We start from the raw sequence: 22293 nt of genomic DNA, 5'->3' as shown, positions 1-22293 counted from the left end.
GGGCTGTAAAAACCGATGTCTTGGATATAGAAGAAGGAGGAAAACGAAGAGTTACGGACCAGGATCTTAAGCAGGATCCAGCCCGCCTGGGCCTTGTTTTCGCAGTGGAGGGCTTCCTGGAGGAGGGGGGCTTGGATTTACCAATGATAGAATTGCCCTGGGAGTAATGCGGGGGGGGGGGGGCGAGGTGTTGGAAGGAGGAATCCCAGAGTGAGGACGAGGAGCAGAAGCAGAAGGAGAACCAGTTGTGGCGCTTTTTGATCTGAAAAGAAGGGAATTAACCTGAGACAGAGAAGGAGCACAGGAACAGGGCTGGATGTACCCTACACATTGCAGATGTTGTGGGGAGGGTGGAAGCATGAGGCCTGACACATAGTTGACGTTTGACACATATTAGTTATTTATTTTTCGTTTGGGCTATCCAAAGTCCTTTGCCATCCTGTCTGGGCACCAACTGAGTGACTCAGGACTCTCCCAAAGTTCAGAGTTGGCCTTAGCTTCCTTGAGTCTCCTCCAGACCGCAGCTGTGAAGTAGAGCTTGGCAAACCCCTCAGGAACACCAGCCTGGCCTCCTTGCCCCACACCCTTCCCAGTTTAACTTGGCCTTGGTGGGGTTGGGCCTGTGCCAGGCTCAGAGCAGCCCTCCTCCACTCTTAATGTTTCCTCAGCTGGGATTCATAAGAGGGACAAAGTCTAGAGTGATGGCGACCAAGGTGTGTCCAGGTGCTTCCCAATTCCCTCTCTCTGAGTCTCCAGCCAGCTGCAATGCAGGTGAGGTGAGTTTTTACCTGTAGAGGAGGCACCTGGGTCCAGAGTGGCCCTGGGGCCCGTCCAGGGGTCTAGGATGAGGGCTTTGCCTGGGAACAGAACAACAAACAGAAGGTCATATCCAAGTACAGCTAGAAGTGGAAACAGGGTAAAGCTCTTATTGAGTGCTTTGCCCATCTCTGGGCCTTGCTTATATGAGCAATGGGATCATAATCCCTGTTCTGCCCACCTTGCAGGGCTGTTGGAGTGATCAGGGGCAAAGCAGAAAGAACTGGACATTGGCACTGGACCTGGGTTCCAACCCCAGCTTTGAATCTTATTTGGCCTTAGGCAGGCTACAGCCTAAGGCTTTATTTCCTCGTTGTAAAGCTCTCTTAGCCTTGCCACTTGTGGTTGGCAGGAGGGTCAGTTGAAGTCATGGATTTCAGAGACTTATTGTTTAAACCAACAAGTTTCTAGCCCTGTGGGAGTTTCCTGTTTAATAAAGGGAAAGATTGGAAAACAAAGCAGACCCATGTGGAAAGTGAACTAGAATGTTGTAAACTATTCCAGATAGAGGAGGAGGCGCTGAAGGAAAGGGAAATCCCAACCACGAGGAAGGCCGTGCTGGCTGGGAGACTGGTGGGTGAGGCCTTGAGTGGGAAAGACCCAGTCCTATTCTGAGGGACAGTGTGAGTCAGCCCAATTAGCTGGACTGCAGAAGTGCAGCTAGAATGTGGGGCTAGGAAGTCAGACCAGAAAGGCCATAAAAGAGCAGAACTACCACCAGGGCGTTGGTCAAAATGCACATCCCTGGGCCATGCCCCTTTGATTCTGGCCCAGGAATCTGCATTTTAACCAAAACTCCCTCCTGGTAATGCCAGGGTTGGGTATCTTGGGGACCACATTTTGGGAACTGCTTCCTGAGATCTTGAAGGGAAAAGGCTAAAGCCATGAAATCTAATTTTTTTTTTTTCTTTTTAGGGATGCACCACTGGCATATGGAAGTTCCCTAGGGGTTGAATCAGAGCTGTAGCTACTGGCCTACACCACAGTCACAGCAACGTGGGATCTGAGCCATGTCTGCAATCTATGCCACAGCTCACGGCAATGCCGGATCCCGAACCCACTGAGTGAGGCCAGGGATCAAATCCGCATCCTCATGGACACTAGTTGGATTCGTTTCCTCTGTGCCACAGCAGGAACTTGCCATGAAATCTAATCTTGACTCTGCTGCTTTTCTGATTCTGAGATCTTGGGCAAATTACTCCATGCCCTAAGCCTCAATTTTTCCATCTGTGAAGTGGGGTTGTCTCTCCTGCCTCAGTGATGAGTCTGGGTGAGCCCCATTCTGGCAGAGCTGTGATCCCTCTCCTGGGTTCAGACTTCTTACTCCCCTCTCTCCTGACCCCTGCTTTTTCTTCCCTCGCTTCTCTCCCTAGCTCCTGTCTTGCCTCCCTCCTCAGCTGCAGTGCAAACTCATCTTATCACCCTGGCCCTGGGCAGGGGAACCCGGGCCTCCAGAGTTCAGACAAGGAAGGTCAGACTCCAATCTGGGGATGATGCTGGGACCAGACCTCCCTCACTTCCCCCCTCCCCCCTAGTCTGTGTCATCTTTACTGTCAGGGACTGCTGCACACAGCACCTGCCCAGTGTTCAAGGCAAAAGAAAATGTTAATGCTAGCCCCAGAATTCATCCTTTCCCACTCTGGGCCCCAGGAGCTATTTTTAGCAGTGCCTCTCTCTAAGGTGATGTCTCTGAGGGACCTGAGTGAGCTTCCTGCTTTGCTCTGGGCCTCAGTTTCCACATCTGCCAGCCAGGTGAGAAATCTTGCCAGCCTTCCCCTCAAGGAATCCCCTGAATGGACATGGGACAGTTTTGAAGATGGACAAAACCTCCAGCCTGTGCTGCTGATGCTCACTGTGGCCTTGGCCTTGGACCAGGGGTGCTCCTTGGAGTTTCAGTGCCTGACCAAATAGTGGGGGCAGGGAGCCAGCTTTGCAGAGTGGCCAGAGGTTCTGGAAACAGCTCAGCTCTGCCTTGGAGGGTTGGAAACATGAGCTCCAGGGTTTACAGTGTCAGGGCCCAGGAGTTATGATAGGAATTTGGGGATTGTGCAGGGCATGAGGGTTCTGAGGCCCTTAACCCCTGCCTTGTGCTGGTCCTGCCTTTGGAACCCTCTCAGGTTCTGGCCCACCTGGACCTGGGTTTGTGAAGCCATCTTCAGGGCAAGGGGTGGGCTCTAATTGACTAAGGGGCCAGAGTAGAGCAAAGTCATCCAGTACTCCAGGAGGCAGGTCTGGGGTGGCACACAAGGAACAGCACCTCCTCCCCTGCCAAAAAGGAGCAGAAAATGACCAAAGAGCAAATACTACCCTCCCAGAGAGCCCCAGCAGACCCCAGAACCTGGCCTCCCAGCCTAGCACCCACAAACTGTGGCCCAGACATGTCCTGTTTGACCCATAAGTGCTTTTAAAAAATGTGAATTAGGACTTCCCTTCGTGACTTTTCGGTAGCAAACCTGACTAGGATCCACGAGGATGCAGGGTTGATCTCTGGCCCTACTCAGTGGGTTAAGGATCTGGCGTTGCCATGAGCTGTGGTGTAGGTCGAAGACATGGCTTGGATCCTGAGTTGCTGTGGCTCTGGCATAGACTGGCAGCTGTAGCTCTGATTTGACCCCTAGCCTGGCAACATCCATATGTTGCAGGTACAACCCTAAGAGACCAAGAACAAAAAAAAAAGGGAGGGAATTAGTTGTCAATCAGGAGATTGTTAAATTGAAACTCAGATTTCCAGCTTCTTTTGAGGACTCAACAGGCCTGCAATCCCTGGGCTGGCCCAGGCAGGATGGGCTCTTTCAAGGGTCCCTAACTCTGTAGACATGTGCTGTCTTAGCAATGACAACCGCCTGGCTTTGAGGACATCTTAAGTGTATGTCTGTAGCCCTAACCTGTTTTGGAGCCAGTGTGACTGACTCAGGGAAGAGTACTTGCTCAAGGCCACACAGCAAGTAAGGTTTGGGCTACAAAGGAGTCCATTGTAGCCCACATGCTTGCTCTTTTCTCTCTGGAGGAGGGTCTGGGGCGGGGGCTGGGGGAGGATCAGGCTGGCTGTGAGGGGTTCTCTGAAGGGGACTGTCCCAGAGGCAGGTTCCGTAGTGCTTGTCTTCACACCCCAGCCCCTGCCTGTGGGTCAGGCTAGAGCAGGCCCCCTGGGGGATGGGATGGTGATGGGGTGGAGTTGAAGGGAGCTGGCTGGGCCTGCCTTCCCCAGCGAGTGCAGGATGCACATGAAAAGGAGCCTTGCTCCCTGCCCTGGGCTGCTGGGGAGACACGCTAGGCAAGGAACCCTTACAGGCTGTGACCAGTATGGGCAAGTGTTCTGGGACAGACAGTGGCGTGGAGAGAGACCCACTTCGGAGCTTGGACGGTGTCAACCAGATACTGCTTCTGATGGAGCAGCCAGGCTGAGGGGCCTTCAGCAAAGCCTAGAGGAGCCCGGTATGGAGGAGGGACGTTAGAGGGCCAGGGAGGCTGGAGGCCAGAGAGAGAAGAAAGAGGCATATAGCAGCAGGGGGGGCAGCATGGGGTGGGGGAGGGTCAGAGTCCCAACCATCCAACCTTTGCCAGAATCCCACTGTTATCGACATGATTATCAACGATGGCAAGGGCTTTCATTTCTTTCTGACCCTGGAGGCATTTAGAGGCCCGCCCAGCACACATTCTGACCAGCTGTGAGGGGAGCTGGAAAAATAGAGGGAGGAGAAGGGAGAGAGTGAGTAGTACTGAGAGAAGTGGTGCTGGGTAAACAGGGGCAATAAGATGGCCAGGAAGACCAATGCAATGATGAACAAGAATGGTGACAAGTAATAGTGCCATGGCTTGGTCCCCTTGAAGCAGCCCTGTGGGTCAGAGCAGTGAGTAGCCACATACATTGGACAGAAGCCCAGAATGGTTAAGTCACTCGCCCAAGATCACATAGCCAGTAGGTGGAGAGCATGGCTAACCTATTGGCCTTCTGCCTCTGGTCCAGCACTCCCGCCAGGGGAGCTTAAGGAAGGAGCCTCAGCTGTGTCTAAGGCTTTCTGGTCTCAGTGGAAGCTTTTCTCTACTTCTGGCCATAGGTCCAGTTTGGGCGGGCAGATGGGAGTACCCAGCCCAGGAGCCAGCCAGCCTGACCCTTAGGAGAAGTCACCCACTTCCAGGTAGCTCTGCCAGCTGGCCACAGCCTCAGGAGGTGAGACTCCTTTCTGACAGCACACACACTCGTGATTCTGGGCTCCCTCTCCGTCCCCTGCACTTGGGTCAGAGGCTCTGAGCCGGGTTGCCTGGCACCAGGGCTCTCAGCCTGATGGGGGCCTCCTTCTCCCCCACTCTTCTCTCTCCTTGGGGGCCCAGGAGGCTATAGGTTTCTCTGCCCCACACTCTAGAACCATCTCTGACGGTGGGGAACAACACTCCTCTCGGCCCCTCTCCCAGTTCCCACACCATCTCATCCTTTTTCAGTACTGATGGTAATTCCCAATTACGACCACTGCCCTGATGAATTCTATTCCTACCATAGGCATGGTCTCGGGCACTTGTATGCATTTTTTTTTTTTTTTTTTTAAGGGCTGCACCTGCGGCATATGGAAGTTCCCAGGCTAGGGGTCGAATTGGAGCTGCAGCTGTCAGCCTACAGCACAGCCACAGCAACATGGGATCTGAGCTGCATCTGCAACCTTCACCACAGCTCATGGCAATGCCAGATCCTTAACCCACTGAATGAGGCCAGGGATCAAACCCATAACCTCATGGTTCCTAGTCAGAATCGTTTCCACTGCGCCAAGATGGGAAGTCCTTGTGTGCATTTTTGTATCCAGTCCTCACACATGCCCGGTGAGGTAGCTACCCACAGCCACATTCTCAGAGTAGAGGCCGACTCTGGCTTGTGGCCAACGCCCAGCTTTATCCTCCATGTGCTCCTTGGCCTGAAGCAGTTGGCACAGCAGCTCTGAGCTTCAACTTCCTCATGCATGAAAGGAAGTAATACATTCTGTGATGGTTAAACATTGTGTTTCAACTTGGCTGAGTGATGATGCCTATGGTTTGTTTAAACACTGGTCTAGGTGCTGCTGTAAAGGTATTTGCTACTTGTGATTTATACTTGCCATCAGTTAACTTTAAGTAAGGGAGGGTGTCTGTGATAATATGGGTGGGCCTCGTACAATCAGCTGAAGGCTGGAAGAACAAAAGCCGAGATTTCTTAGAGCAGGACTTCTGCTGCCAGCTGTAACACAGAAATGATGCCTGAGTTTCCAGCCTCCCAGCCCGTCCTTCAAATTTCAGATTTTTCAGCTTCCACAATCGTGTGAGCTAATTCCTTAAAATAAAATCTGTCTCTTTCCCGATGTACCAAATATGATACATCTGTATCTTGTTGGTTCTGTCTCTTTGGAGACTCCTGACTGGTATACTTTCTTTTTTTTTTTTTTTTTTTTTGTCTTTTTTTTTAGCTATTTCTTGGGCCGCTCCTGCGGCATATGGAGGTTCCCAGGCTAGGGGTTGAATCGGAGCTGGAGCCACCGGCCTACGCCAGAGCCATAGCAACGCGGGATCCAAGCTGCGTCTGCAACCTACACCACAGCTCACGGCAACACCAGATCCTTAACCCACTGAGCAAGGGCAGGGACCGAACCTGCAACCTCATGGTTCCTAGTCGGATTTGTTAACCACTGCGCCACAACAGGAACTCCCTGACTGGTATACTTTCTATGGGCAAGGTTGACAGGAGGACTCTCAGACCCTGCCTGCATGCTTGAGGGAGTGACCACACCCTGGAAATGGCATGTCGTTAGTGTTGGCTGGTGGCTACAGAGGAGGAAACCCAGGCTTGGAGAAGTGACTTGTCCAACGTTTCAGAGCTGGGGTCAGGATTTGAGCCAGGCCTGCCTACTCACCTTTCTCAATGTGTCCTTGTCCTGACACCCACCTCCTTGCCATGATACTGGTGGCTCCCTCTTTCCAGGGGTTTGCATTGGGTTGAAATTAAAGCTGTCAAACTCTGGTGCGGGGGTGGGGAGGTATGAGACCAGAGGCACTGCTGGGGCCCGGCTGGTATTGAGTTAACAGATTCTTGGGCAAGACTAACAGGCTTGTGACATGCCAACATTCACCAGCCCTAGAACTGTGGTGCCCCTGCTGTGGCTTTAGAGTCGTTGTGAGTGAAATTAGCCAGAAGTGATGACTAAACAACCACCCCTTCACCTTGGGGCACCCTTCTCAGCCCAACTCTGCACTCTGCAGACCTCGCAAGCTAGTCTCTGCAGCATAGACCTGGGGTCAGCAGCACATAAGGGGCCAGATGGGGTGAGGCAGTGCATACCCTGCGCCCCAGGTGCTGAGGGGCAGCCCCATCTTGGCTCTGGCCATCATCATCCCCAGGAACACTGCCAGGTATGACCAGGCTTTCTCATTTTCCAAGAAAAACCTCACATCCAGGTTTTTATGTGAACATTCTGAATTCTTTTTTTTTTTTTGTCTTTTAGGGCCACATGTGCAGCATATGGAAGTTCCCAGGCCAGGGATCGAACCTGCATCCTCATGGATACTGGTCAGGTTCATTACTGCTGAGCCACAACGGGAACGCTCTTATTGTTTTTTTAATAACAAAAACTTATGTATTTGAATAGATAATATTTGTATATGATAAAAACACAAATAGTATGACAAGGAAACTGAGAAATTCCTGTCCTCCAGGTCTTTCCCAAGACAAAACCACTGCTCCCCAATTCTCATGAGTCCTTCTAGAAAGATCTTACTCATTCAGCATTTATCAGTTGACTATCAGCAACATGTCCTTTGCTCCACTTTTGGAACATATTCCTCTTTGTCTTTTCTCTTTATATTTAATACTATAGCTTAGAGAGAGCCCCATAAGTGGAGAGTGGCCACCCTTTTCACAGCTGTGTAATACTCCAGTGCATTGTTGCTCATGATTCACCCATTAAGCTAGCCCCTTAGCAATTGGTGATTTCTAGTAGTTTATGTCCACAAACATACTCGAACATCCCTTTTCATATGATGTGAGGACTTCTGTGGGATATTTAGACATGAAATCAATAGGTCAGAGGTCAAATTGAAGATCAAAATCTTGGATTCCAACTTTGATTTTTCTGTCATGTAGAATTGTATGTGTTCTATAAATAACCTCAGATTCTCGGTGGGGTGACATATCTTTTAGGAAAGAGATAAATATGTTTAGTCATTCAGCAAGTAGTTAGTGTGCACCTAGTGTTTACTGGGCATCACACTAGGTTCCAGGGTGGGGGCTGTGAAACAGGACACATGTAGTTGTGCTCTTGTGGAGTGGACAGTCTGTGGGAGATGTAAACACAGTCCCATTCAAATGTGTGATGACATTAGAGTGAGAGGTCCCATGGGTGGTCTGAGTGACCATAAAAGGGACTGCTTTATTTGGGGGCTTGGAGAGGCCTCCTAAGTATGGGATACTCAAGGTTCGTCCTAAAGAATGAGAGAGAGACAACCATGTGATGGTTGGGGTGGAGCACACCAGGCCAGGGATCCTGCTCTTGGTCGCCTCCAGCTCCGGTTGCTGTGCCTTACCATATGGAAACATCACCCCTTGTGCCTAGCACAAGGAGGTGTTGGATATGTCTCGTTATATTGCTATTATTAGGAGTAAAATGCAAGTGAGGAGTCACAGACAAGAAGTTGGAGGGCAGTGGGTGGTGCTCGGAAGGTGGGCTGGGGCTCTCTAGGCCTTTGAGGACCCTGAGGAGGGAGACCGAGGAGGAGCTGGAAGCCCATGATGAAGTCACAGAGCCTGGTGTAGCTGGTGGGATGGGGCATGAGGGGCAGTTTGGGTCCAACTGAGGGCTCCCTAGAACTGGCTGAGACGTGAACCTTGTTCTCTGGGGTCTCAGAATAGGGAACAACTCTGAAGCCTTGGGGTCGATCCCAGGTGAGGCAGACCCTGGGCTTCCGGCAGAGTGAAGTGCCAGGCCCAGCCAGGGGAGCCTGGGATGGGGGAAGGGCAGGCATGACATTTACCCAACCTCCAGAGCCCATCCTGCTTGATGCGGTGGCCTGGTTGTGACAGCAGCCCAGAGCTTCCCTCCAGCTAACGGCCACCGTCCCACCCAGCCCTTAGGTTCCCCTTTTCTGAGCCACCCCCATCAAGATCCGTTGGGATTTTGCCATCATTGCTTTGACTTGGGGGGTCCTGGGGGCTAGAGGGACTCAGCAGGGCTGGTGGCTCACAGGAAGTGCTCAAGGAGCGTTTGGCGAATGAATGAATGAATGAATGCACACATGTATGAATGAACAGAGCAGGTAAATAAATCAGGATTCTCCGTGGACTATGTATGAATGCATGTGTGTAGTGGGTTCTCAGGCCCAGAGCTGGGGGCGCTTTGTGGGCAGGTTGTGTGGGGGAAGAGGCAAGTGTGGAATGTGAGAAGAAGATGGCTGGTCAGCAGATAGCCCAGAGATGGGCCAGGTCATTACCAGGTACCTGGCTACTTGGGCACTTTCTAGAGTCTGCCCTGGGCAGATGGGTGAGTGCCACTTCATCACACTTCCTCCGGTCCACTTGAGGCTCCAGGGCCTCCCAGGGGTCTGTGCTGTCTTCCTCCACGCCTTCCTCTGTGCTTGCCCTGGGCTGGCCATCTCTGATCCTGGTCCATGGAGTGTCTGTGGGCCCAGGACCCAGCTGGGGCCCCAGGGTGGGGGCTGCAGGACAGACGTGGGGCAGGTGGCACGTCTTCCCCATCTCAGACCCTAAGCCCCTCTTCTGGTCCTGCTCCCACTGCCTTCTGTGGCCAGCTTGTCAGAAGATGATGGTGGCTATGCGGTAGGAGGGCTCTCACTTTATATCTGGGTAACTACACTTAGAAACTCATTTTTCCACAGCCTACCTGTGTCTCAGCAGACAGAAAACTGCTGGCAGCTATGAAGTGACAATTCAGGTTTGGGAATTCTTAGGGCCAAGTTTTGGCCAGGGCAGCCTGCTAGTCACACTCACGTGTTCACACACCTGATAGCCCTCAAATGCATACGTGGGCCCAGGCCCACAAGTGCCAGTGTCACTAACACCCCTCATGCATAGCCACATGCCCTGCTACTCTAATCACAGGGACAGTGACACACATCCCAACAGTCACATGTAGCTGCAAAGTCACATTGTTGCAGGTAGACATACAGACATACAAGGACGGCCACTGTGCACCATGGTTGTGACTTTGTGATACATGGTGTCACACATGCGAGAGCTGAGCAGTCAGGGCTCTCGTGAGCCTCAGCCTGCCTCTGTGGCCATCCTGCTCAAGGGCACCCTGATGGCCCTGTACACTCTGAAAACTACTGAAGTAACCAGTGTGGATCCAGGGAGATCCCTGGGGCCTTGCTGGCAGGTTGTGTTACTTCTACTTTGGGGCCTAGGTTTCTCTACCTGTTTAATGGGGACATGGACCTGGTGGTTCCAAGTCTTTTCTGGCGTGTGTGATGGGAACAGCAGCGATCATATGGCTCCTTTGGCATTTCCTGGGCCAGGATCTCCTAGGAGCAGGGGCCATCTGGCTTCTGAGTCTCAAATCTCTGGCTGGATACCTCTTACTAATGAATAAGCCCCCAGTGAGCCTTCCTGGGAGCAAAGGAGAACCCAGGTCTGCTTGATGCTCACAGGGGCTTCTGAGGCAGGACTGATGCTGGCTGTCTGCAAGGGCACGGGGTCATGGGGGGTGTCAGCTTGGACACAGGGGGCCAACGGGACTGACCTCTAGGACCCACTCAAACCTTCTACAAGGAACACAGGCCAAAAGAGCCTTCTAAAAAGCTGCCTCGGAGTTCCCGTCGTGGCGCAGTGGTTAACATATCCGACTAGGAACCATGAGGTTGCGGGTTCGGTCCCTGCCCTTGCTCAGTGGGTTAACGATCCGGCGTTGCCGTGAGCTGTGGTGTAGGTTGCAGACGCGGCTCGAATCCTGCGTTGCTGTGGCTCTGGCGTAGGCCGGTGGCTACAGCTCCGATTCAACCCCTAGCCTGGGAACCTCCATATGCCGCGGGAGCAGCCCAAGAAATAGCAAAAAGACAAAAAAAAAAAAAAAAAAAAAAAAAAAAAAAAAAAAAAAAAAAAGCTGCCTCATAACTCAGACACAAGCTCAGGCAGAGTGAGTGCTCAGCATCAGAGGCAGTCTTTGTCCCAAGAAGGTCAAGGCAGCCACCCCTCCCTCTTCCTCTTTTTGTTCCCAACTCTCCCGGGTCCCTGGGTCCCTGGGTCCCTGGGCAGCCCAGGAGTCAGCGTGTCCTCCTTGGGAGCTCAGACAAGGTCAGTGTAAATCACCCAGGTCCAGTCAGGGTCACTTTGGGGAACTTCACGCACTTTCCAAAGGGTGATTGCGTATTAGGCAGAGGCAAGGGGCCAGAGAAGATACATCAAAGTGCCCTGCAGTGGCAGTGGTCCATCTATGGGATGTTTAACAGGTGTTCCTGCAGTCAAGTAAGTTAGGAAAGCATATAATTTGACTGGGCTGAACAAAGGTGAACCGGGTTCTTGTTTATGGGTTTTGGCAAAGCCCTTTATGAGCCATGTGCTGCCAGAGCCTTCTGGGTGTGTATGGGGTGATGGTATCAGTCTCCTGCCCCACCCACACTTTCTTCTCAGAGCCTCTGGTGGGCTGGGTGTGCTTGTTCAATGCTACATGGGGAGCACCAACAACCCCTGGACCACTCGGCGCCTCACCCCAGGGTTCCAGGTTCAGCAGGATGCCCGAGAATCTGCATTTCTACAAGTTCTCAGGTGGACCTTGAAAACTTGGAAAACAGCAGACTTTAGAGCAGCCAGAGGGATCTTTTCAAAGCAGGAATTGCCTGGGTTCTTCCTCTGCTCAAAGCTCTTCTGTGGCTCCCTTCTCATTTAGCAGAAGCCAAGTCTTCCCAGGAGTCTGAAAGGCACAGGCACCCAGATGACCCCCCACCATCTTGCTTTTCTGTACCTTAAGCCCACCTAACAAATCCCCACCTTGGACCTTTGCTGTTACTACTTCTGCCCAGAAAGGCTCCTTCCCCAGATCAACCCAGCCCCGCCTCTGCCTTCCTTCTCACCCCTCCAACCCCATGCTTGGAGCCCTACTGTTCCAAGAGGCCTGCCATGACCACTATAGCTTCTGCAGCCCTCCACATCCGCTCCATGATGCCAAGGTCATGCCGGCCTTGTTCTCAGCTCCATTCCCAGCACCGAGTACTACACTGGTAGGAGGGGAGGGCTGAGTACTGTTAGGTGAATGGAGCTGGAGCATCCCAGGGGCTGGCAAGGCTGAAGCTTGGGCCTCCCAGGCCAGCCAGGCCTGAGCAACTAGAGCTTCACTCAGGATACCACCAAGTAGGCTCTCTGCTCTGATGCCAGGTCTGGTGCTCTGGGAGTGGGTAGGAAGGAGAAGAGAGGTGCCCAGGCTGGGGCAGTGGGGAATGGCCCTGTGGGCAGCCAGGCTCTATCGGTGGCTCCGTGAACTTATCAGTGCTGACCTATGTCCTATCCTCAGAGAACGTGGTGTTCCTGACACATCTCCCCAGAGGTCATGGTAGTGCAGATGAACTCAGCTCACCATGCTGCCCACAGTGACCCAGATGAGTTCAGAGGGTGTCCTAGAAGGTTCTGAGGAACTGGGGCCAGGCCTGTTCTCCCCACCACACTCTCTCCTGGTTCTGGCCTCACCTAGGGGTGGCCCTAGTGGGTGGCTAGAAGAAGGGTCAATCCAGGCCAGTCTGGCAGGCGCATGGGAGTGATGGGGGAGGGTGGGGGAGGGGCAGAGCCCCTCTGACCTAAGTCTTCTGTGAGATGGTGGGTGCTTGTCCAGAATCTGCACTAGGGTCCCTGGGGCCTATCTGATTCTATGTCCCACCTCCCCCCGAAAGTGGCTGTGCTGGCTCCACTGCCCTCCCCTATCATGCCAAGGCTGTGAGTTTACATAGCCTTGAATGCGGGGATAGTCCATGAATTTGCCCATGATGTCAGTGGTGGCCTTGCTCAGGATTCTCAAGGAATCTTTTGACAAGCAAGGCTTTAACTCTGGGGTCCTCCTGCCCAGGAAGCCAGCATTGGGCCCTGAGTCTTGCTCTGAATGGCTCTGCCTGGCAGGTGGGCTGCAGGCTGAGGTCTGTGTCCTGGCCGTCCTAGGTGTAAACTCCATGAGCAGTATTCTGCTTCTCATGTACTCCTTCCTGCCCACACACAGGTGCACCTGCAGGAAAAGTCTGCCAGTCTGCACTCCTGCAACCCCCACCCACCCCCCGCCCCCCTTTTTAAGTTGACAAAGCATTATATTCATTTCAAGTGTTCAACGAGGAGTTCCTGTTGTGGCCCAGCAGAAACGAATCTGACTGGCATCCATGAGGACGAAGATTCAATCCCTGCCCTCGCTCAGTGGGTTAAGGATCCGGTGTTGCCATGAGCTGTGGTGTAAGTTGAAGACTCAGCTTGGATCTGATGTTTCTGTGGCTGTGACGTAGGCCGGCAGCTACAACCTTGATCTGACCCCTAGGCTGGGAACTTCCATATGCCTTGGGGTGTGACCCTAAAAAGACAAAAAACAAAAACAAACAAAAAAATCAACTATACAATGAGTTGATATTTGTATGTATTGCAAAATGATCACCACCATTAATCAGTTGGCCATCCATAGCTGCAAAAAAATTATTTCTAGTGGTGGGAAATTTAAAGATCCACTTTCCTGGCTACTTTCAAATATGCAATACAGCATCATTGCCTCTAGTTTTCATGCTGTACATTACATTCCCAGGACTTACTCATTCTATAACTAGAAATTTTCTTTTTTAAGCTACCATTTATGGAGAGCTTACTATGTACCAGGCCTGTGGATTAATCCTACTGTAACCCTATGCCCTGAGGTTGTGTCCCCCCCAAAGATATGCTGAAATCTTAATCCCCTGGTACCTGTGAATGTGCCTTTATTAGGAAATAGGGTCTTTCCAACTATAATCAAGCTAAAATGAGGTCATACTGGATGAGGGTGGACCCTAATCCCATAACTGGTGTCATTATAAGAAGAGGGAACATTAGACCCAGAGGCACACAGAGAGGAAGGCCATGCGAAGAAGGAGGCACAGGTCCAGGAACTTCTGGGGTTACTCAAGCAAGCAAAGAGGCTTTGGCCATGCCCACACCTTGATTTCTGACTTCTGGCCCCCAGAAGTCTGAGAGAATAAATTGCTCTTGTTTTCTGACAGCCAGTTAGTAGGGCCTTGTTACAGCGGCCCTAGGAAATAATACACATAACTTCAGTTAGGATCTCTATTTTACGTGAGTAAGTAAGGCTCAGAGAGGTTAGGCCTTCGCCCTCGGTTACACGGCAAGTCAGTGGTGCACCAGGGTTCGGAACCAGATCTGCACAACTCCAAGCCTGTGAGCTCAGCCTCTCCCCTACGGACCTGCCTTGACTCCATCCCCTGACCCACTACACACATGCTGCAGGCTCAGGGGAGACCCCATGCCCTCCCTGCTGGGGCCTCTGTTCTTCACTGGCTTCTCAACTCTTCCAAGCCTTGGCTTCCCCAAGCTCCAGTCTCACCTACCTCCTTCCCTTCCCCAGCAGTCTTCAGGAGTGCCCTTCCCCTCTCCCTGGACCCCAAATGGCCTCAGTCCTTGGTGTGGCTCCCAACTGTCCACGTGAGAGTTCTGGCACCCCCACAGCCCAGACCCCAATCCTCACGTGCATCTCTGAGCAGTCATGACCTCACTGTGGCTGCACCCATTCTTCCTGCCGCTCCCAGGTCTCCATGGCCAGGCCTCTGTCCCCAGACCTCTCCCTTTTCCGATGGGGCTTTCCTGGGCCCAACCCTGCTGAGGTCTCCAGGCTCAGTCTTTTGGCTGAGGACTACTCCCTTGGGCACTCAGTGTCCTCCTGTCTCAGCATTGCCCCATCCTGCTCCTTCACCCACTTCCGTATTCCCACCCTTCACAGCGTTTCCTCCTCACAGAAGGTCATCAGACTCTGCCAGTGAGACCTGGGGACTCCCCATTCCCACCATGCCCTACCTTCTGCCCGGAATTCCTAAACCTTGCCCAGACGGTAACTGGCCAACCCCTGTCCCCAGAGAGGAATAGCCCCCGGCCAGCAGTGATGCGGGCACATCCCATTTGCCCTGGGCTAGTCACTTTTCGCACCCAGGACTTTGCCCATTGTGCCCAGGCCAAAACCTCCTCTAATTGCTCAGGCTTGCAGTCTCACCCCAAGAGCTCAGCCTCCAGCCCTGCTCAGGATGGCTCCTCTGAAGGGGCATGATGACTGCACCCACCAGGCTCTCAAGCTACCAGCACATCCCCTCGCCCATGGTGTGACATTGGAGGCTACTGTCCAGGCTCCCGTGAGTGCACAGTTCAGACCGAGGAGGCCCCAGTTGCCGTCTCTGCAGCAGGGCCTTCCCCATCTCCCTGTCCCCAGCCTGCTTTGATCCCCCCACCACCTCCGGCCAGGTGCTGCCACTGCCCAAAACATGTACAGCCAAATTCGGTGCAGGCCTGGCATGATTTAACACGTTCTGAGCCGGCCTGTTCAGGGGAGGGAAAGAGACCAAGGCCAAAGCTCCCTTGATGTTGTGCTGACCTTCCCCTGGATGAGTGGAGGTTTGCACAAGAGAGGCCCCTGGAGTTTGTGTGTCCATGTGATGTAACAGGGCAGTGGTGTGTACACATGAACAGGGACGGGCTTTCTTTTTTCCAGAAGCCTCGAGTCCTGGAGTACGACCAGCTGGAAGGGCCAGGCTGTCGAGTGAGATGACCCTGCAGCATGTTCTGTGCTGGGTGGCAGGCTCTCCAGTGCAGCTGGACTCTGGTCACCTGAGGTAGTGGCCTGCTTAATAATGTCCCTCACTGGCTGCTCTCCCTTGTCTGTCTCATTCTCCCACTCCCCACTGCTGTTCTCTAGAATCACCTCCCAAATAAATGGGCACACACAGTCACACACCTTCATCCCTTCCTCTTGGGAGGGGCCAGAATGAATTGCCAGGACCCTCCCTCTAGAAGCACATGGATTCTCAGAATAAAAATTCAGTCCCAGTCGCTGGAGAAGGATCTGGCCTGCAAGAGTCTGAGTAGCCTGAGCCCTGAGAGGTCCAGAGGAAAGATGGCCCTTCCTTCTGCGGGTGGAGGGTGGGGGCATTTGAACTGAGGTTCGAGGGTAGGATCTCCCCCACGGGCCTGGATGCAGGGGCCTCCCAGGCAGAAGGAAGGAGCAGATCAGGCCCAAGGGTGGGAAGGTCTGGCCCATGAAGTGGGGTGGGGTGCGAGGCAAGGCTGGAGAGGGAGCAGGGCCAGAGCAGATGGGCAGTGGGGAGTCTGGCTTTATCCTGAGGGTATGGGGAGCCATAGGTGGGTTTTGAGGGAGGGGGCACGTGGCAAGCCCCAAGGGATACTGACCGGCGAAATCCCCGCACATCTCTGCCCACCCCCTCCCCCCACCTGCAGGACCAGAAGACAAGCCCTATCCCCTCTGGAAGTCAGCCTCTCCCCTGCACAGGGTGGCTTCTCGGGCCCCAAGCATGTGAGTGATTTGTGGGGACTGAACCTGCCTGAGACCTGAGGATGGCTCACCTCAGGAGGCCTTCATCACCTGGCTGAACCTCTTGGCTCCTGGCAGCTAGGTGGGGAGGGGATGCTTCCTGAGGGTTAAGGGAGCAGATGGGTGGGCAGGAGGCAGTGGAGGTGAGTCCACACCAGGTGGGTCTGTCACTGCCCAGCTCAGCCCAGAGATGCTCTGTGTCTCCTCCATCCCACAGCTTCTGTTCTGGGGCCCAGGGCGCCATGTCACTGTGGAAGACCTGCTTGTCTTCCAAATCCCCACACACACCTTCTCCTACCAACAGAGGGACATCCTCATTGCTGAGTCAGAACCCCTGGAAGGACACTGCTTGTGGCTCTTTCCCTCACTGGTTCCCCTGATGCAGAGGCTCTGGTGTCAATCATCTGCGTCTCCTACTGAGCTGGGCACAGGGGCAGCTATATACCTGACCCTCCATAATGCCCAGTGATCCCAGAACAGGGTGGCATTCTGCAGATGCTTGCGCAACAGAACTGCCTGTTCCCTACCCCATAGAAAATCCCCCCTCTGAGTCCCAGCATCACTGGAAAACTTGGGAGGGATTTCCTGGTGTTCCTCATGCCCTGTGATTCCAGGGATTGAACTGTCAAACAGGGTTGAGTGAATTTTTCCTGTGCCAGGCCAGGGGGCTGAGTGCCTAGAACCCCCCTGTCATCAGTAGGGTATGGTGCCTGCTCTCATGGAGCTCATAGCCCAGGGGGAAATGGATGAGAAAGCTACAGCTTATGAGTACTGATGGGGATGGAGGCAGGAGAGGGTGCTGGGGTGGGTCCAGCTGGGGTATCTCTGGGTAGGTGATGTTCAGGCTGAGGCCTGAAAGACTGTGAGTGAGCAAAGTGGTGAGCTGGGGGAAGAGCAGCCAGGCAGAGGGAACAGCCAGTGCAAAGGCCCTCAGGAGGGTCTGAGCATGTGGGAGGCCAGTGCAGCATAACAAGGAAGGGGAGACAACAGAAGCCTACCTAGGATTGCCTCCATCCACTGCCCCCATGAAGCCCACGTTCAACCACATCCAACCCTTGAGGACCGAAAGGCCCTGGAAGACACCTATAGATGCTCTTGTTGTACTGATGGGGACCTGAGATGGGATCACAGAGTAGAAGGAGACAGAGCTGAGACTTGTCTAGTTTGGGTCCCTGGCCCAAAGAGTCCCCTGACTCTTTGAGGGCAGGTTGCCTCTGTCCAGGCCCTTATGGTGCCCAGGGTTTCTTTTTTTTTAATTAATTATTTTTTTTTTTGTCTTTTTGCTATTTCTTGGGCCGCTCCCGCGGCATATGGAGGTTCCCAGGCTAGGGGTCAAATCAGAGCTGTAGCTGCCAGCCTACGCCAGAGCCACAGCAATGCAGGATCCGAGCCGCGTCTGCGACCTACACCACAGCTCACGGCAACGCCGGATCGTTAACCCACTGAGCAAGGGCAGGGATCGAACCTGCAACCTCATGGTTCCTAGTCAGATTCGTTAACCACTGCGCCACGATGGGAACTCCATCCCAGGGTTTCTTAATCAGGTCCCAGGACCACCACATCAGGGTCACCAGGGGCCTTGTTACAAATGTGGGACCCCAGCCCCATCCAGATCCACGGAGTCAGACTCTATGGCTGGTATGGGAATTGGCATTTGTTTAATCTAGCTGCACCCTAGATTCTGGAAACTCTCTGCCCTAGGCCCCCTGTGGGCCTGGCCTTGGCAGTCTCACTCCCTTTGATGACCAGCTGGATGGCCTTTCTACACCCTGCTTTTCAAACTGAGGGTGGTGAAGGAGTGGGTCATGAAGCCATGGGATAATCTGTGGCATCTTCCTGTATCTCACTGGACGTGGAATTAACTGGTCCATCATTAAAACATTTTTTTGTTTGTTTTTTGTATTTTAGGGCTGCACCTGCGGCATATGGAGGTTCCCAGGCTAGGGGTCAAATTTAAGCTGTAGCCACCAGTCTACACCACAGCCACAGCAACGCCTGATCTGAGCTGAGTCTGCAGTCTAAACCAGAGCTCACGGCAACACTGGATCCTCAACCCACTGAGCGAGGCCAGTGATCAAACCTGTGTCCTCATGGATACTAGTCAGATTTGTTTCTGCTGCACCACGATGGGAACTCCTAAAACATAATTTGATGTTAAAAAGATATTAGGAGTTCCCACTGTGGCTCAGTGGTTAACGACCTTGACTAGTATCCATGAAGTTGTGGGTTTGATCCCTGACCTCCCTCAGTGGGTTAAGGATCTAGTGTTGCTGTGAGCTGTGGTGTAGGCCAGCAGCTGTAGTTCTAATTCAACACCTAGCCTGGGAAACTCCATATGCTGCAGGTGCGGCCCTTAAAAAAAAAAAAAAGAAGACAAAAAAGATATTAAAAAGAGGAGTAGATGCTAAACTTACTTGATGGTTTAAGATAAAATACAAGATAACAAAGGACTTTCTAGTGTCGGGTTGGCTGCCTTGAGACAATTTTAGCCCCCATCTCTCCTGCTGGGGGTAAAGTCTTGAGACCCTCTTAAGTTCTACTGGCATCTGAACTATTTAAGGACTCTTCTTCCTGTATGTGTTAGGATTAAGTGTTCAGACTATATAGACAGACAGGTTTGGGTTTGAATCCTGGCTCCTCTTTTACTAATGCTGTGCCTCCGTTTGCCCACTGGTAAAATGGGCAGAATACTGTACTGCTCCTGGGATTGTAGCAATAACTTCACACGGCATTTGGTGTACAGCTACTCTTTGGTAAATGAAAATTGGCTGTTATTTTATTGCTGGCACTATTCCAGGCTGGTTCACCACACCACAATGCAGAGCTTCCTGGAGGAGGAAAATCCGATTATCCTCTAATTTCTTGGGCACCTGGCCCTTCTTCCTACTCCAAATGCTCCGGGGTGGGAGCCAGCAAAGATCTTCTAGGAGCCTAAGGAGCAGTGGCCGGGATCCTTCTAGCCTTCTGCCCTAGTTCCCTGGGGGGTTTGGATCCCCCCTCAGCTGGGCAGTGGGACATGGGGACAAAGAGTTTCTTTGGCTGCTGTGGACTGGACACTGTGTTCCCCATGGCCTCACCAGGAGACTAAAGTCCAAGAAGCTCCTTGATTGGCCAAGGGCCACAGAGCCAGTCTAGCACTGCTATCCAGTACAGTGGATGTGAGCCACATATGGCTATTTACACTTAAATTCCTTAAAATTGAATAAAATTTAAAATTCCATTCCTTAGACAGAGTAGCCACATTTCACTTATTTGATAGTCACCTTTGACCAGTGGCTACCTTATCACACAGTGTGGATGTAGAACATTTCCATCATCACAGAAGGTTCTCTTGGTCACAGGGATCTAGAGGGGCAGTTCTCAGCCTTGCTGCCCAATAGACTCGCCTAGAGAGCTTTTAAGAAACACTGGTGCTTGGCAACCCCTGCATAGGTTCTGAATGGCAGCCAGGGCTGAGAACTGCTGCTCTGAAGCCCTGTCTGCATTGGCTGCTGGAAAGCTGTCTCTGCTGGAAATGATTTCACCTGAATTCAGACCTTTTGTGAGTGTCTGTACTCTGCTCCTAGCCTATGTGTGCAGAGCCAAGGTTGGGGGTTGGGGCTCAGTTTTGTGGAATTCCCTCTCTTATCACAGTTAGGCTATCCTGGCTCCTTCCCCTCCCCCTGGACAATGTGAAATGGAGGCCCGGCATCTCTCATGGGGTTGCTGGAGGCTATAGGAGGGAGGCCACGTGTAATACTTACAGGATGTGGGTAGAAGTACCCAGAGGCGCCCCTATCTGTCTCGAGTGGATTGTGTGGAATGTGGCTACTGGCCAGCTCTGTATCTTGCTGGAAACTGGTTCCAGGGACCCCTGGATCCACTGAGGTCATTGTCCCAGGAATTGCTACAGCAGCTTTAGTCATGGTATCCACTGTTTCCAGGATGCGAGGACAGGCCCAAGCTGAACGCTTACCCAGAGTGGCCCCAGCTATTGGATGGAGGAGCAAGGTTAGGTGATGTTGAAGGCTTGGGGCTCCACTGGCCCCCTCCCTGTTTTGGACTGGGCCTGCCATGTAGAAGGCTGACCTGCAGGGGCATGCCGATTTCACAGTGGATACCACTGAGGCCCAGAATGGCAATGGGTCTTCCTGGGGAGGGTCACCCTTCACAGGTCACTCTCACAGCAGGGAGCCCTGGTACCAGAGCTCTATCCATGAGCGGTCTCTTTTGGCTCACCTCAGCCCTAGGAGGGGACATGTGGCTCCTGGATCCATTGAGATTGATCCTGAGTCTGGTCTACATTTGTTGCCTTGCAGTCTGGTCTTATTCCTGGGCCCATGTTGTCTCCCTTCCTTAAACACTCTATGTTCAGTTCTGTCACCAGATCTTTGCCTAGCTTGTTCCCTGCACTGGAACCTTTCCTCCTCTTCTCTCAGGTATACCTATGTCCGGCTTATGTTCCAAAGCTCAGATCTCTCCGCTCCCTCACAAGAGCTTTTCCTGATTACCCTAATCCTACCCCTCTCCAGCTGGGAACAAGTCCTGCCAGTCACAGACCCCATGACAATCTATGAGCATCTCGTCATGATTTATTTGTTTATTTGGCAAATATTTATTGTGCCCCCTGCTCTGTCTGGGTCCTGAGCTGGGTGCAGGCGTACAGATGCATCTGTTCCCTGGAGCTGCCATTCTCGGGGAGAGAAGACAAGGAAGTGAGTCTGGGGTGTCAGATGGTGATGTCACAGGCAGAAATAAAGCAGGGAAGGGGGAGGCAGGTTGTTATTTTCGGTAGGGTGGTTATGGAAGGCTACATTGGGAAGGCCACATTTGAACAAAGTTCTGATGGAAGTGATGGGTTGAGCCACATGGACATAGGAATGATAGCCAGTGCAAGAGTTCTGGGGTGGGAGTGGCCCCAGCACATTCTTATTTAAGGAACAGTGAGAAAGCCATTGCGGCTGGAACAGGGAAAGCCAGGGGAGCGTGATGGGAGCAGAGGCAGAAGGGTGTTAGGCAGATCACTGGAGCAGAGGGGGTACATGAAGTGGCCGAGGTTGTAGTGAGAAGTCACATGTATGTATATGGTGACACCTCAACATTGAGCTCTGACATGAATTCATAGCTCGTGGAGTCTTCCCTCTTCCCTCATTGACCGGTATATTATTATGATTATTTTACAACTGAAGACGCAGAGGCATGAAGAAGTGGTGTGAATCCTGCTAGATCACCCGGCTCAGAGGTGGCAGGGCCTGGACTCATCCTTAGATCTGCCCAACCCTGGGACAAGCCCTGAGCTGCCTTCCCCAGAGTTTCAAACCTATGCCTCTGGCAGGTGCATTGATGGGGTTTTCCAGGTACAGGTTGGGCTAGGCCAGGTGGGTGGGTGTGATTCAAGCCTTTTCTTCTTTCTCTGCCCCACCTTGGGGTAACCTTGGCCCTTGGGCAGGGAGTCTGGGAGGGATGACAGGGTGAGGGGCTCTTACAGGAGGCCCTGTGTACCAGAACAGAGACATCTCTGCCACAGTGGGGCTTGAAGAAGCTCTCTTTGAGCTCCCTTGACATGGAGGTCCCCCCAACATTAAGGATATTCTGGAGTTCCCGTCATGGCTCAGTGGTTAACAAATCCAACTAGGAACCATGAGGTTGTGGGTTTGATCCCTGGCCTTGCTCAGTGGGTTAAGGATCTGGCGATGCCATGAGCTGTGGTGTAGGTCGCAGATGCAGCTTGGATCCCGAGTTGCTGTGGCTCTGGCATAAGCCGACAGCTACAGCTCCGATTAGACCCCTAGCCTGGGAACCTCCATATGCCATGAGTGCAGCTCTAGAAATGGCAAAAAGACAAAAAAAAAAGGATATTCCAACATTGAGCACCCCCCTCCCACAGAGGCCCCCATCAGAAATGAAGTTCAGGAGTTCCCGTCGTGGTGCAGTGGTTAACGAATCTGACTAGGAACCATGAGGTTGCGGGTTCGGTCCCCGCCCTTAC

Source organism: Sus scrofa, chromosome 13 (assembly GCF_000003025.6).
Source record: "Sus scrofa isolate TJ Tabasco breed Duroc chromosome 13, Sscrofa11.1, whole genome shotgun sequence".
NCBI lineage: Eukaryota > Metazoa > Chordata > Mammalia > Artiodactyla > Suidae > Sus > Sus scrofa.
This window is presented reverse-complemented; position numbering follows the sequence as displayed.